This window comes from Tupaia chinensis, unplaced genomic scaffold (genome assembly GCF_000334495.1).
Source record: "Tupaia chinensis unplaced genomic scaffold, TupChi_1.0 Scaffold000361_2, whole genome shotgun sequence".
In the NCBI taxonomy this organism is placed as follows: Eukaryota; Metazoa; Chordata; class Mammalia; order Scandentia; family Tupaiidae; genus Tupaia; species Tupaia belangeri.
The window spans coordinates 1,387,334-1,401,158 of record NW_006159858.1 but is presented as its reverse complement, the minus strand read 5'-3'; the positions used below and the strand labels follow the sequence as shown (position 1 = coordinate 1,401,158).

The following is a 13,825-nucleotide window of genomic DNA, read 5'->3' as shown; positions in this document are numbered from 1 at the left end:
TCTGTCTTTTCACAATCAGGACACAGGCATTGCAGAGGTCTCCTCAACGGGTTTCATGCTACCCAAAACAGCTTTGGAAATCCTTTTCATAGCATTGACTATGAGTGAATTGAGAACTGGAGGACTTTGCTCTGCAGATACAGCAGCCCTCTGGTACATCTCTGCTAGTGAAAAACAAACATCTTTTCAGTCTTTCCAAAGGTAGAGCGTTCCCGAGGTGCAGCGTGTAGAGCAGGCCAGGCGCTCCCATCTCAACTGCCTTGTCTAGAAAGATGGTCTCCTGCCATCCTCAGAAATTAGGTATTTTGAAAGATGCTTCCGTTTGAACAGTTGAAGGATGCAAATTTTATTGGGTCCACAATTCAGAACCTAGAATAAATTAAGGTGCACAAGGTGGACTAAGCCTGAAGCATAACTACTAAGGAGGCATAGGAAGCAGAAATTCCTGGCTCAGATTTCTGTCATTTGTTTCAATCCAACATGCGTGTTTTGAATTTGTACTTTTCCACTTCAGTGTTTGATTCAGGGACATCAAGACCTGACCCCAGGGTTCTATCTTTCCTACATTTCCCTGCTCAGATCTTTCAGAGAAGTTCAAAGAAACCCAGCCATCTGCTGAGAGTTTGCTAACTTAATGGACTTATTCTTTCTATTATCAAGATTAGAAAAAACAACCTTCAGGGACCAGCAGATGGTGTAATGGTTATGTCGTTGGACTCCCACATAGCTGACTGCTGTTTGAGTTCCTGACCTGGCAGCTTCAAACTCATGCTGGGCACATTTGCATGCATGTCCAAAATCCTGAGAGGAGAAACAAGGAGAAGGGATTGTGGCATGGCCATTTCCCCAGGGGTTGATTTCTCATTTTCTGTCTCTCTGTCTTCAGCAAGTGCATGTGTCCTATAGCAAAATCTGTCTGAAAAAATAAAAAAAAAGAAAAGAAAAAGAAAAACAATATTCATGGATCAAATGATGAAAAATTCTCCCTTTTCTCCTTCCTAATCAACTACTTCTTTTTTTTCTGTAGAAAAGTCACTTTTGGTTAATATTATTCAATACATATTTATTCATATGTGGAAAAACAGAAAAATCTGCAGAAAGATGAAATGGAACCCCTGTCTGTCGCCATTAACAGAAATTAACTCAAAATGGATCAAAGATCTATCTCCTAATTATTTATTTATTTGTTTTAAAGAGGTTTTTGCCTTAGGATTATTGCTTTCACTAGAAAGAAAGAGAAGAGACAGTGAGAGGGAAAGTGAGAAATTACCCTCCAGGGAAGATGGCCACACCGCAATCCCTTCTCCTTCATTCTCTTCCTGGGTACTTGGGCACAAATGCACACATGCCCAGCATGATTTTTTTCAAGCCACCATGTCTGGGACTTAAACTGCAGTCAGGAATGTAGGCGTACAGTGACATAACTGCTATGCTATTGGCTGGTCCTCTGATCTCCCAGCCTGGGTTCCTTATGTTCTGTCCCAAAAGTAATCTGCTTCTTGGGCAAGACTGGGACCACTGAGTACATTTCTGCTCAGTGCCAGGGCCTTTCCTGGAGAGTACACTGGGCTCAGAGACTGTTAATTCACTTCGGAAGTTTGGCCCTTTTGGCTTCTCATATGAGCTTTTCTGTATATAATGGTGTTAAACTGTGGTCAGTTTAAGACTCTCACTGTCCGGCTTAGTGCTTTTGACTGGAGTCACCTAACTAGTGTGCACATGTTCTGGGTCTGGCTTATCTGTGTGGAAGCGACCTTAGGTCTAAGAAGGGCCAGGGGTGGCCAGAGGCTTTAGGTCTATCACCGTTATCTGGGAGCAACTTAGCACCTGTCCCCTGTGAACCAAGCAAATACTGTCATTAATCATGTGACTTTATGTAAATGAGGCTGGGATGCACTACAAAAACTAGTCATTTCCATGCCTGGGTCAGACCCAAAATCACTTGGGAAATTACTTGAAAGGAATATAAAGAAGGCACCAGACTCCCTGGGGGCACCCAGGTTCACAAAATCAAATCCTTTGGTTCCTGGATCCATAAAATATGTCACAAGAAACTTTTTAGGTGATTCTGAATTCATGTTTATGAATAGAGATCCCAAAACCTCTGGACTAGAAGCATGGGCTTTGGGACAAGACATACCTGTTCAAATCCTGGTTCCATCACGACTTGCCGTGTGATATTGGACAAGTTGTGGAAATTCTTTTAGCTCCAGAATAAGAAAATTCTTTCCTCATCTGTAAAATTTAGGAGAACATAAAAGTATTAAAAATTGTAATGGACATTAGAGACAAAGTGGAAGAATAATAATATATATGTATATATATACACATATATATAAAATATATAATATTATAGGTAAATATGCCTATATCATGAAGAGGGAAGAAATGCATAGATACTGCCTGACCCTAAGGAGCACTAAATGATCAAAGTTATTATCATTATTTATACTTACTAATATATTAATGACCAAAGCTAATGTAGTGTATTGTGGCTGGTCCCTTTCTGTGATTTTTTATCCTTTGGGGTTAAGACTCCAGATCCCTGGGCCACATACAATTGGCAGTTTGGACCCCTCTGGAGACGAACTGGCACTTACAACCCCATCTTCCATCTCCAGGAGCACAGACTTTCAAGTTTAGAGCACAGCCAATAACCACAGAGGAAATGGAAATAACACGAGCTTGCTCACCCGTGAGCTGACCCCACCTTTACTGGTGGCCTGAGCCAACTTGGCTGTGACTAATTTTGAGACATGGAGAAATAGCACTCGATGTGTTCCACAGGTAAGAAAAACCCAGAACTTTTACTTTGCTAACCTAGATAAGCATTTGTATCTTGTGAGTATAAATTCTAGTGTCCAGACATTTAGTTTGGATTAAGTCCTGCTTTTGACCAAGGCTTCTCAGAATATGAATAAAACCTTGAAGTTTTGTTAGAGAAGTAAAATCTGCCTTGGTTAAAATTAATAACACTACCATCTTCTATAAGGATCTAATGAAAAAAAGAAAACCCAACTAGAGCAAATGATTAAAAGGCAGCACTACTTTTAAAGATAAAAGTTTATAATTACCATGGAAGTTCTATAATTTAAAATGGAAAGTTTATGAAGCTCTAGGAAAGCAGGATAAACCTCAGCTACAAAATAACAGGTTTCAGATGTTAAAAATATCAACCATTTAACCTAAAGTGAACCAATTATAACACGTTTCCTCTAATGTATTGGCCTGAAACTCAGAGGCAAATCTGCAGACTTACAGGAAATGTTCGATCCTTAATAATAATTACCAAACTTTTGTCATATATTGGTTGTCTGAATGGATTTCTACTCCATTCAGATGACTGCGTTCAGTGTTGTTTTTTATTTCAATAGGGTAGAAGCACTAATACAGTAGTATTTTGTGTTGAAGTTTGTCATCTATGTAATTCCCATGTATCACTGATCTAATTGTTATTACCCAGAAAAATATGTTTTTCACATTCATCTGGGATCTATTTGTAATAGTATAACTCCTGTGTTAACTTAGAGTTAGTTTTACTTCAATATTATTTCACTTTAGTATATCAAAAGCATACCTTACAGCTTGACAGGTAATAAATTGTTATTGTCAAAGAACTGCCAATCATTTCAGAATATATTCTTCTAATCAACTGGCATGAATTTGATACACAGTAGATAACTTATCAAACGTCTGTTTGGATTCTTTCATTTGGAGTGTGTTAACTGAACCTATGGAATGGTGAAACTCAATCTCGGGCTAAAATAATGGAATTTTTGTATCTAAAATATGAAGAGGGTTTTTGGGGGTAAGGGAGCTAAGGCGATGAAATGCTTGAATGTGCAGTGCCAACTCCTCCCCACCTCCAAAAGTTAGTTTAAAATTGGGATCACTGAGTTCTACTGAGTTCCAAAACCCAACTGCACTTCAGGAAATAATTTAAACTATGCAGTGGTATCAGTATCGTTTTATTCATAGTGCATGACAAAGAAAAATAAATTTGACTACCAGCAGTTTTCTTGAAGAAAAATCAATAGATGTTTTACCACCATGGTCATATCTCTGTTCACACTCATGATGAACAGTGGAGATATCCCGCTGGCTGCATTCTGGGGTTTGAAGTAAGTTTGAAGTAAGTTTCCCCACCTACTCTGGCATGTTTTACTTTAGTTTCCAGTTATTACTGAACTTTCCCCAATGGTCTACCACTTCTCAATAGTAAAGTGTAGAATTTATGCTCTGTAACATTCATGCTACAAACTAAGACTTCAGACAATCTTTCTCACATGTGAAGTGAACAGAAATTTAGGGTCTTTCAAGAACATGCCAAGTTAAAGGGAGTCTGTGGTTGCTTCGATTGGCTTGATTTATCACGAACTGGATCTGCTTTCTCTAAACCTGTCCTATACCACATTCTAATGTAAGCTGTTTTATAGTCACTTTTGTGTTTGTGATATTATATTCTGCAACTGACTTATTTAAAGCTCCTGGGGTTATAAATTGGGTTCTACATTCCTGCAACATTGAGTTAGAAACATAGTATTTTAAAAAGACTTAGGCTGGCACAGTAGCACAGTGATTAAGAACTGCATAGGAAGCTAGAGTCTACATGACTGACTACAGTTCAAATCCCAGCCCTGGCAGCTTAAAAATCATGCCATGCATGTGTGTGTGTGTGTGTGTGTGTGTGTGTGTGTGTGTGTGAATGCTCATAATCCTGATGGGATCAGTAAATGTAGGAAAAGGGTTGTGGCATGACCACACTCATCTCCCTCCCTGATGAGTACATACACTCTTTAGCAATTAAAAAATAAAAATACTTGGGACCAGCAGTTAGCATAATGGCTATGTCACTGAATTCCCATGTAGTTGACTGCAGTTCAAGTCCTAGACCCGGTGGCTTAAACTCATGTCAGGCACATGTGCGTGCGTGCCCAAGATCCTGAGAGGAGAATGAAAGAGAAGGGATTGCAGCGTGGCCATCCCCCCGGGGGGGGTGAGTTCTCGCTTTCTGTCTCTTTGTCTCTCTCTGTCTCTCTGGAGAGCACATGCACCCTGTAGCAAAAACCTCTAAAAAAAATAAATTAAATAAAATAATAAAAATAAAAATACTTACTTCAATTATTTAAATTGATTGTAACTTATCTGGATAACTTGGAGAATGTCTTTCATTTCTCTCTCTCTATATATATGTATATATACACTCTCTCTATATATATGATATACACACATGTATATTTATATATATGTATATATACACTCTCTCTATGTATATAATATACACACATGTATATTTATATATATGTATATATACACACATATATATATACATATACACATAAACAGGTGTGTGTGTGTGTGTATGTGTGTATATATATATATACACATTGCAGTTACAGCAAGACTCTAACCTAAATCAGTCACACAGTAGGAATTTATACCTGTGAATTCTATAAGACCCTTGACTCAGAAAAACCTGTGCAGTAAAATGTACATAGAGTAGGGGCTGGCAGGTAGTGTGGTGGTTGGGGATGCTGGACTCCCACATGGCCAACCATGGTTTGAGTCCTGGACCTGGCGGTTTGCTTTCTCATTCTCTCTCACTCACTCTGTCTCTCCCTGGTCAAATTAAATAAGTAAAGATAAATAAAGTAATTCTTAAAAAAACGTACATAGAGTAGAATGAAAAGATGATCTGAAGTACAGATGGAAATGTGTGTCGAGGGAAAGGTCTTAGGTGGCTGTTTAGGTAGTACAGTATCTGGATAAAAGGACCATTATCCAATCAAAGGCTCTATTTCCAAAATCCTATGACCTAAACCATATTCTTGGCAAAGGCACAAGAATGGTCATCACTGTAGGCTAGATATCTCCTTTGTCTACAGGTCTTTAGGTTGGTGTTTTCTTACTCTTTTCAGTGGTTCCATTGTAGATTACTGAAACTAGTTATACCATATTCTGGATAAAAGGTTTTACCTTTTTAAGCTGCCGTTTTGATTCCACATTATTTCAGTCAAATCAAGACCAACGTAGAGAAAGGGAAAATAACATTAACATGGAAGAACTACTACTTCCACAGAGAAAATGCAAATCAACATGTGGTAAATTTTAATGAAATGATCACCATAAATAACTACAGACTCAGTGGAAGAAAGAAACCACAGAACTCTTTGTCTGTTTTTGAAAAGGCTTATGTACAACGATCCCATACAGTTTAAATCTATTTGCAGGGATGCCACCTGTCACCTTGCTTCACTTCTTTATTTTTGAGATTTTTGCTATCGGGCACATGTGTGTGCCAGAGAGACAGAGAGAGACAGAAAGTGAGACATCACCTCCTGGGGAGCTAGCTATGTGACAATCCCTTCTCTTCCATTCTCCTCTTGGGTTTTGAGCATGCATGCACATGCCCCTGGTGTGAATTTCAAGTTACTGGTCTGGGACTCAAATTTGGTAAACCATGTGGGAGTCCAGCACATAAACTACTAATTCATCTGCTGGCCCCACCACACTTCTTAAAAGTACAGTGTATGGGACCAGCAGGTGGTATAATGGTTATGTAGTTGGACTCCCATATGGCTGACCACAGTTCAAGTCCTAGACCTAGAGGCTTGAAACTCATGCCAGCACATATGTGTGAGTGCTCAAAATCCTGAAAGAAGAATGGAGGAGAAGTGATTGTGGCATGGCTATCCCCTCTGGGAGTGAGGAGGTGTGGAGAGCAGCCAAACTAGCCTCGGCAGGGAGGGGTGGTGGTTTCTTGTTTTTTGTCTCTACAGCAAGGGCATGTCCCCTATAGCAAAAACGACAAAACAAAAACCCACACACAAAACTCAAAAAACAAAAAACAACACCAGCATATGGTACGATGGTACGCCGCTGGACTCCCACGTGGTCGACTGCCGTTAGTCCTAGACTTGATTCATGGACTTTGAATGTGGCTTAAAACTCATGCTGGGCGTGTGTGCATGTGTGCCCAAAATCCCAAGAGAAGAACGGAGACAGGATTTTGGTGTGGCCATCACCATTTGGCTTAGGGGTGGTTTCTCCTCTATGTCTCTCTGTCTCTCTCTCTCTCTGTCTCTCTGGTGAGCATACATGCCCTATAGCAAAAATCTCTCATAAGATAAAAACATACTGGGACCCGCAGATGGTATAAATGTTATGTTGCTGGATTCCCACGTAGTTGACCATGGTTTGAGTCCCAGACCCAGTGACTTGAGACGCACGCTGGGCAGATGTGTGTACATGCCCCAAATCTCGAAAGAATGGAGGAAAAGGGACTGTGGTGTGGCCATTCCCCCTGGGGGTAGTGATTTTTCACTTTCTGTCTCTCTGGCAAGCACACACACCCTATAGCAAAAATCTCTCAAAAAAAGAAAGAAAGAAAGAAAAGGAACAAGTACACTGTAGATACTTTCTCGAAAGTCTTTTTTTGTTTGTTGTTTCTTTCTTTTTTTTACTGTTTAAGTAATTTCTAGAAAGTAATTTTTTTTGTGTTCTCATGCTCAACAGTGAAGTGTTCCTTGAAGATTTTAAGCGACTTTGATAATACTATTAAAACTTCTCGCAACTACTCCTCCCCTATTAAATAACTTGACACCTACTATGAGACTTAATAAAAATGTTCTTATTTCATCTTCTAGGCACTTGATTCATGGGCTTTGAAAGTTACTGAAAAATGAAGAGGGGGGAGTAGGGCTTTGGTCCACCCTGTTTGCCTGAGTCTGTGACAGCATACGTCTTATCCCAACCAAGAGCTTTTAGAGCCTTCTTTAAAATAGCACAGAGTTCAGTCTAAAATGCTACTAATGTAATGCGTGTGTGTATAACTTATTTGATGTTATGTCTCAGCAATATAACTGCTTTATTCCAAAGAATGTGGAACTTTAAGTGACATAGCTTTGGAAAGCAGGGTGGTTACAGGGCCATCTGTCTTGAGCGAAACTTTCTGAATCCCACTCCCACCCCCATCCTCAATTTATCTGAGCAATAATACCTATGGCAGACAGAAGATTTATCTAACAAGTTGTAAAAGTTGTTTCTGTCGAAAACTGGGTTCTGCTCACAGTAGAATAATTAAGTAATTGCTGCTATGGTGTGAAGCTATTTAAATTGCAATGTTCGGGTCCACATGGGAACGATTTGGCATGGAGATAATTACTGAAAGTGTAAATGTAGTTTAATTCTTTAGCAAGTAGTAACAACATCGAAGCAGTCACCTATCACTCTAATCACCTGATAGCATTTATAAAGCATCCAAAGGTCATTGACTCTATATTGTGAATTTTACTAGCCATTAAAATAGGTACAGACCTGGGGACCAGCAGTTGGCATAATGGCTATGTCGCTGGACTCTCATGTAGTCGACTGTGGTTCAAGTCCCAGACCCAGCGGCTTAAACTCACACTGGGCATGTGTACATGTGTGCCCAAGATCCTGAGAGGATAAGAGAAGAGAAGGGATTGTGATGTGGCCATCCCCCCGGGGGGGTGATTTCTCCCTTTCTGTCTCTCTCTCTTTCTGGCTAGCGCACGCACCCTATTGCAAAAACCTCTAAAAAAAAAAAAAATAGGCACAGACCTTGCCCTCTTGCACCTGTAAGAGAAAAAAAACAGATTTTCCAAATGCACAAAATGAACATCTCTTAATCCTCCCTGTTTTCAATCATTTTGACTTGCTCACTGCCACATAACCCTAGACAAAGTGCTATAGATATGTGAGCTCAAGGGCAAAAGATAGAGGAATTGAACTTCTTAACACCTCATCTTTGCATTACCTTATAGGTTTGTGAATGCAAAATACATTCAGGATCTAAAGAAAATACTGTCAAGGATGTGAATGGATTGCCCTGTTTTACAATGGTCTGTTGTATGTTCCTAGGAGAAAGCTCCAGAATAGCAGATTTGGTAGAGCTCTTCAGGCCACTTAGCCAACTTCCCTCCTATATAGAATCCTCTGTCAACTGGGGTTATCACTGAACGTATTAAAAACAAGTCTATTAAAGCTGTAAAAAATTAAATTTTAATGTGTCTCTAAATAATATACTGGATTTGGAATTGAATTTACTTGGAAATATGAATATGAGTAGCAAGAAAGGACTCCAACTTTTAGTGACTTTCTAGCATGTGTAAGAAGTAAGTAAGTGGCATGGTAGTTAAAGTGGCTGGACCCTCATGGCTGACTGGGAAATTTGAGTCACAGATACAGCAGGTTGTAAAATTGCTGAGTTTTGTACATTCCCAAAATCCCAAAAGGAGGGAGAGATGGAAGAAAAGGGATTATGGTGTGACCATGCCCCACAGGGAGGGGGGAGAGTTGCTTTCTCACTTTCTCTCTCTATCTCTATCTCTAGAGAGCACTGGCAAAAAAAAAATTTTTTTTTGATCCCAATTTGTCGGTGGGCTTTTCATGGAATGGCCTTCTGTTGCTGATTTAACTTGGAAGAAACCAGATCATTCTTCTTGCAAAAAATTATAATGAATCAGATGTAAGGCTTATAAGCTTATATGGTTTCAGATGCAAAACTTCAGGCCTAAATGGAGTGTAGTGGGGGAAGAGATTAAAAGAACTTCACTCTCTGAAAAATTGTCCCCTCCTTAAACTGCAGAATGGGGTATCCAAATGATGCTGCTCACTGAATAATCTGTCTTGGATATGAATTCCTGGAGGATAGATTATCTTCTCTATGTACTTAAAAGAACTTATAAAATACTTCCTACAGAAGAATTCTCACTATTTATCATATGATGAGGAAAAATGCCTCTAGGCCTTTTCCTTTTGCCCAAGAATGTACCAATTGACTCATAATTTTTGTTAATATATATGGTACATATGTCTTAATTATTATCACTCAAACAATACCTTCCTGAATATTATTGTTAAAGGCAATGTTTGTAAAGAAATTAAGATATTTTGAAAATGTTTAAGATATTTTGAAAATTCTAGTGAGTTATAACCCTGTCAATACAAGCACTGAAAATTAAACAGTACAGTGTAAATCTATATGGAATCTGGAGACCGATGGAAGCATGTAAAAATCTCAAAGTGCAACCAGACTTCCGCAAGTCTTTTTTAATGTCCTCATATATATATAACACCTATAATTAGGGTTTCCTCTAAGAAATGGAACAAAAAGAGAGGCTTATTGATATATATTTTTTAAAGAATTACTTATTTTTAATTTTATTTCTTCTTATTGTAACTTGCTATGGTCATCAGAAAGAGAGACAGAGAGAGAGAGAGAGAGAGAGAGAGAGAAAGTGAGAAAGGAAGCTGCCAGGTCTGGGACTCAAACTGTGGTTGGCCATGTGGGAGTCCAGTGCCCCAACTACCATGCACCTGCAGGCCCAAACATTGATATTTTAAGAAATTGTTTCATGTGGCTATGAAGACTGATATGTCCAACATCTGCATGGTGGGCCAGCAGGATAGAGAACGGGAAGAGCTAAAGTTCCAGTTCAAGCCCAAGGCCATCTGCTGGCAGTATTTCTTCCTGCTCAGGGGAGGTCAGACTGTTGTTTTATTAAGGTTTTTGATTAGATGAGGCCTACTCATATAAAGAGGGTAATCTGCTTTGTCAAATTACACTGATTTTGATGTTATTCTCATCCAAAAATACTCTCACAGAAGCATGCAGAATAATGTTTGAACAAGTATCTGGGTACCATGGGCTACATATAATGTACATCATTGACTCATAATGTTTACCATCACAACACCCAACGGCAAAAAAGTGAGACAACATTTGGAAGGCATATTGCTTTCCCCTCTTACCTCTTTGGGCAACAGAACTTTGACTGGAATAAGGAAGTAAAACCCTCATGCATGCCTGTGCACATATACACACACACATACCCTGGAGGAGTTCATAGTCAGACTTATGAAAACAGAGAATAGTTAATAGAGAATGAATGGATCCACACTTTGGAAGGACAACCATGCATGCTCAATCTTAGTGCCAGTAGGTATGATCATTTGCATGGCATTTAAAGTAGGAGGAGATTTAAATTCTGGTGCTTCATTAATAAAAGTCTTATGGCTGAGACCAGTAGTTGACGTATGTAGCTGGACTCCCATGTAGTCGACTGCAGTTCAAATCCCAGACCCAGTGGCTTAAACTCATGCCAGTTGTGTGTGCATGCATGCCCAAGATCCTGAGAGGAGAATGAAGGAGAAGGGATTGCAGCATGGCCATCCTCCCAGGAGGGGGAGTGATTTCTAGCTTTCTCTCTCTCTCTCTCTCTCTCTCTCTCTCTGTCTTTCTGGCGAGCACACGCGCCCTATAGCAAAGACCTCTCAAAAAAATAAAAAAGAAAAAAGAAAGAAAGAAAGAAAGAAAGTCTTGTGGCTTTTGCCAGTGTAAAAGGGTCCAGGAATTCTTTTGGGTTCTTCTGATCCTCTTTTATCTGTCTCATGAGACTCTTGTCCCAAGTCAGTTTGAGCAGGGAACATACTTTATTTGAAAACAGTGTCCTGACTCCACTTCTGAGCTTGCTCATGTCCCGTTTTCTCTTCTCCCTACTCACAGATGCTCCAGAGTCTCAACATTCCAAACGCTGCAGACGGTCATAGAGAAAGCCTGGTATTTTCTACCTCTCTTATTCTACAGCAATTCTACAGCACCCTGTCCTATTGAATTCTGAAAAATATTCAGCAACTCTTTAAAAATGTTATTCACATTTCCCCTGTATTGTCAATAGCAAGATGATTATTGAAACTAAGGCAGCAGGTAAGAGTGTTTCCAATGCCCCTTTCATTTCTCTGTACATAGAAGAAGCCCAGAGCCATGCCTGGCAAAGGTAAAATGCTCCTCAGGTTTGAAAAGGGGAGAAAAAGAGCAGGTGAAAACAAAATTGTCTTTGGCAGGGGTATTAGAGTGGAGGCAGAAGGGAAGGCTGTATAACAAGGAAGAGAAAGCTGGGGAAATTGCACAGAATAATGTTACCTGTCCCAGGTACATTCATTCATTCACTTATTCATTCATTTATTTCCTTCAGTCATTGTGTATCATTGCAGCATACCAAATGAATTTTTCCATCATGAATACACTGTGCAATGATTCAGTCAAAGATGTTACCATACACATCATCAGCAACAGATAATTTTCCATTTTGGAGTCTCTAAAATGTTTGCTTCTTTGTTTTTCCCATCCATTTTCTCCCACTCAATCTCCACCATTTCCCACCCACCTCCTGTACTGTCTCTAGTATCACCATTGCTTGCTATGCTTTTATACCTTCCAATCTCTCAGTTTCTGCCAGAGGGTGCCAACGTTCAGTATATATTGAGTGGGAACATACAGTGCCTCTCTTTCATAGTCTGGCTTGTTTCAATTAGCAGTAAATACTACATATTTGCCCACTTTCTTTCAAGTGCCAGTATTTCATTTTTTTTATGATCAAATTGTATTCTTTAGTGTATACATGCCACACTTTTTAAATCCATTCATCTGTTTATGGACATTTGGGTTGGTTCCATGTCTTAGCAATTGTAAGTAATGCCACAATAAACATGGAGTTTATTGTTTTCCCAACTGAGTGTATTCTGATCCTTTGGGAAAGATTAATAAGAAATGTTCCTGGATATCTACCTATCTAATAAGAACATTTCTTATTAACCATTTCTTTGCTAATATCCTGTTGATCATGTACTATCTTCAATAGATACCAACCATCTCTATGGGATGAAATGCCATGGTAGTGTCTAAGGCAGCACATGCCAGCTTTGGACTGCACTTTGAGAAATTTCTTCCTGTTGCATCTAAATTACCTCTGAAACTTTGTTCATTCTTCTACATCTACCTTCAGGATTAATACATTTAAATTTATTTTCTCTCATAGTCTTTCAAATATAAGAATACTACCATAGTTCCTAGATCTCATTTTCCTGTTTTTTTTTTTTTTTTGGTTATGTTTTTGGTTTTGCCATAGGTTGTGTGTGCCTGATAGAGAGAGACAGAGAGACAGAGAGACAGAGAGGGAAAGTATGGAATGTCCCCCCAGGGGTGATGACCATACCACAATCCCTCCTCCTCTATTCTCCTCATGGGATTTACTGGAATTTACTCCTCAGGGTATAACTGGAATGATTTTCAAGCCACCAGGTCAGGGACTTGAACTATATTTGGCTATGTGGGATTCCAGCACCTTAACCACCACACCAATGCTGAACTCCCATTTTTCCTGATTTTAAATCCCAGATCCCTTAATTAATCTCTATATGACGTGATATTTAGACTCCTCTCCATTAGTTGCTTGCTAGTTTTCAGATGTTAAAATGCTCAAGCTGACCAGAGTACTCCAGCCAAAGACGTCCTGGCTTTTATCTGTAAAATGGAATTATTACCATTTTGTTCCATGATTTGTGTTTATAAGCATAATAATTGTGTTAACATATAATCTTAACCATCATATTCCAACAGTTTGCTCATATTGAGATTACGGCAACTCAAGTCTCCTTGTCTTTTTCAGTACAGTTATTGCCAAATAAGTTCTTCTCCAGCCTATATTTATTTAATCTTTTAACCTAAGTGCATTACTCTTCCATCTTAATTGTTAAGTTTCATCTGGTCAATCTTACTGTTCTGGCCTTTCAAAGTCTAGCTACGTAAGAGTCACATTAAAAACTCAAGGACTCTTGGGAACCAGCAGTTAGCGTAATGGCTATGTCGCTGGACTCCCACGTAGTCAACCGCGGTTCGCGTCCCGGACCCGGTGGCTTAAAACTCACGCCGGGCACATGTGTGTACGTGCCCAAGATCCCGAGAGGAGAATGGAGGAGAAGGGATTGCGGCGTGACCATCCCCCCTGGGGGGTGATTTCTC

General features: G+C 39.4%; 1 pseudogene; it reads right to left on the bottom strand.

Annotated features, from left to right (window-relative positions):
• Positions 1-250, bottom strand: part of LOC102488408 (SIN3-HDAC complex-associated factor pseudogene) — a 1,039-nt pseudogene extending 789 nt beyond the window's left edge.
• Between the last annotated feature and the right edge of the window lie 13,575 nt (positions 251-13,825).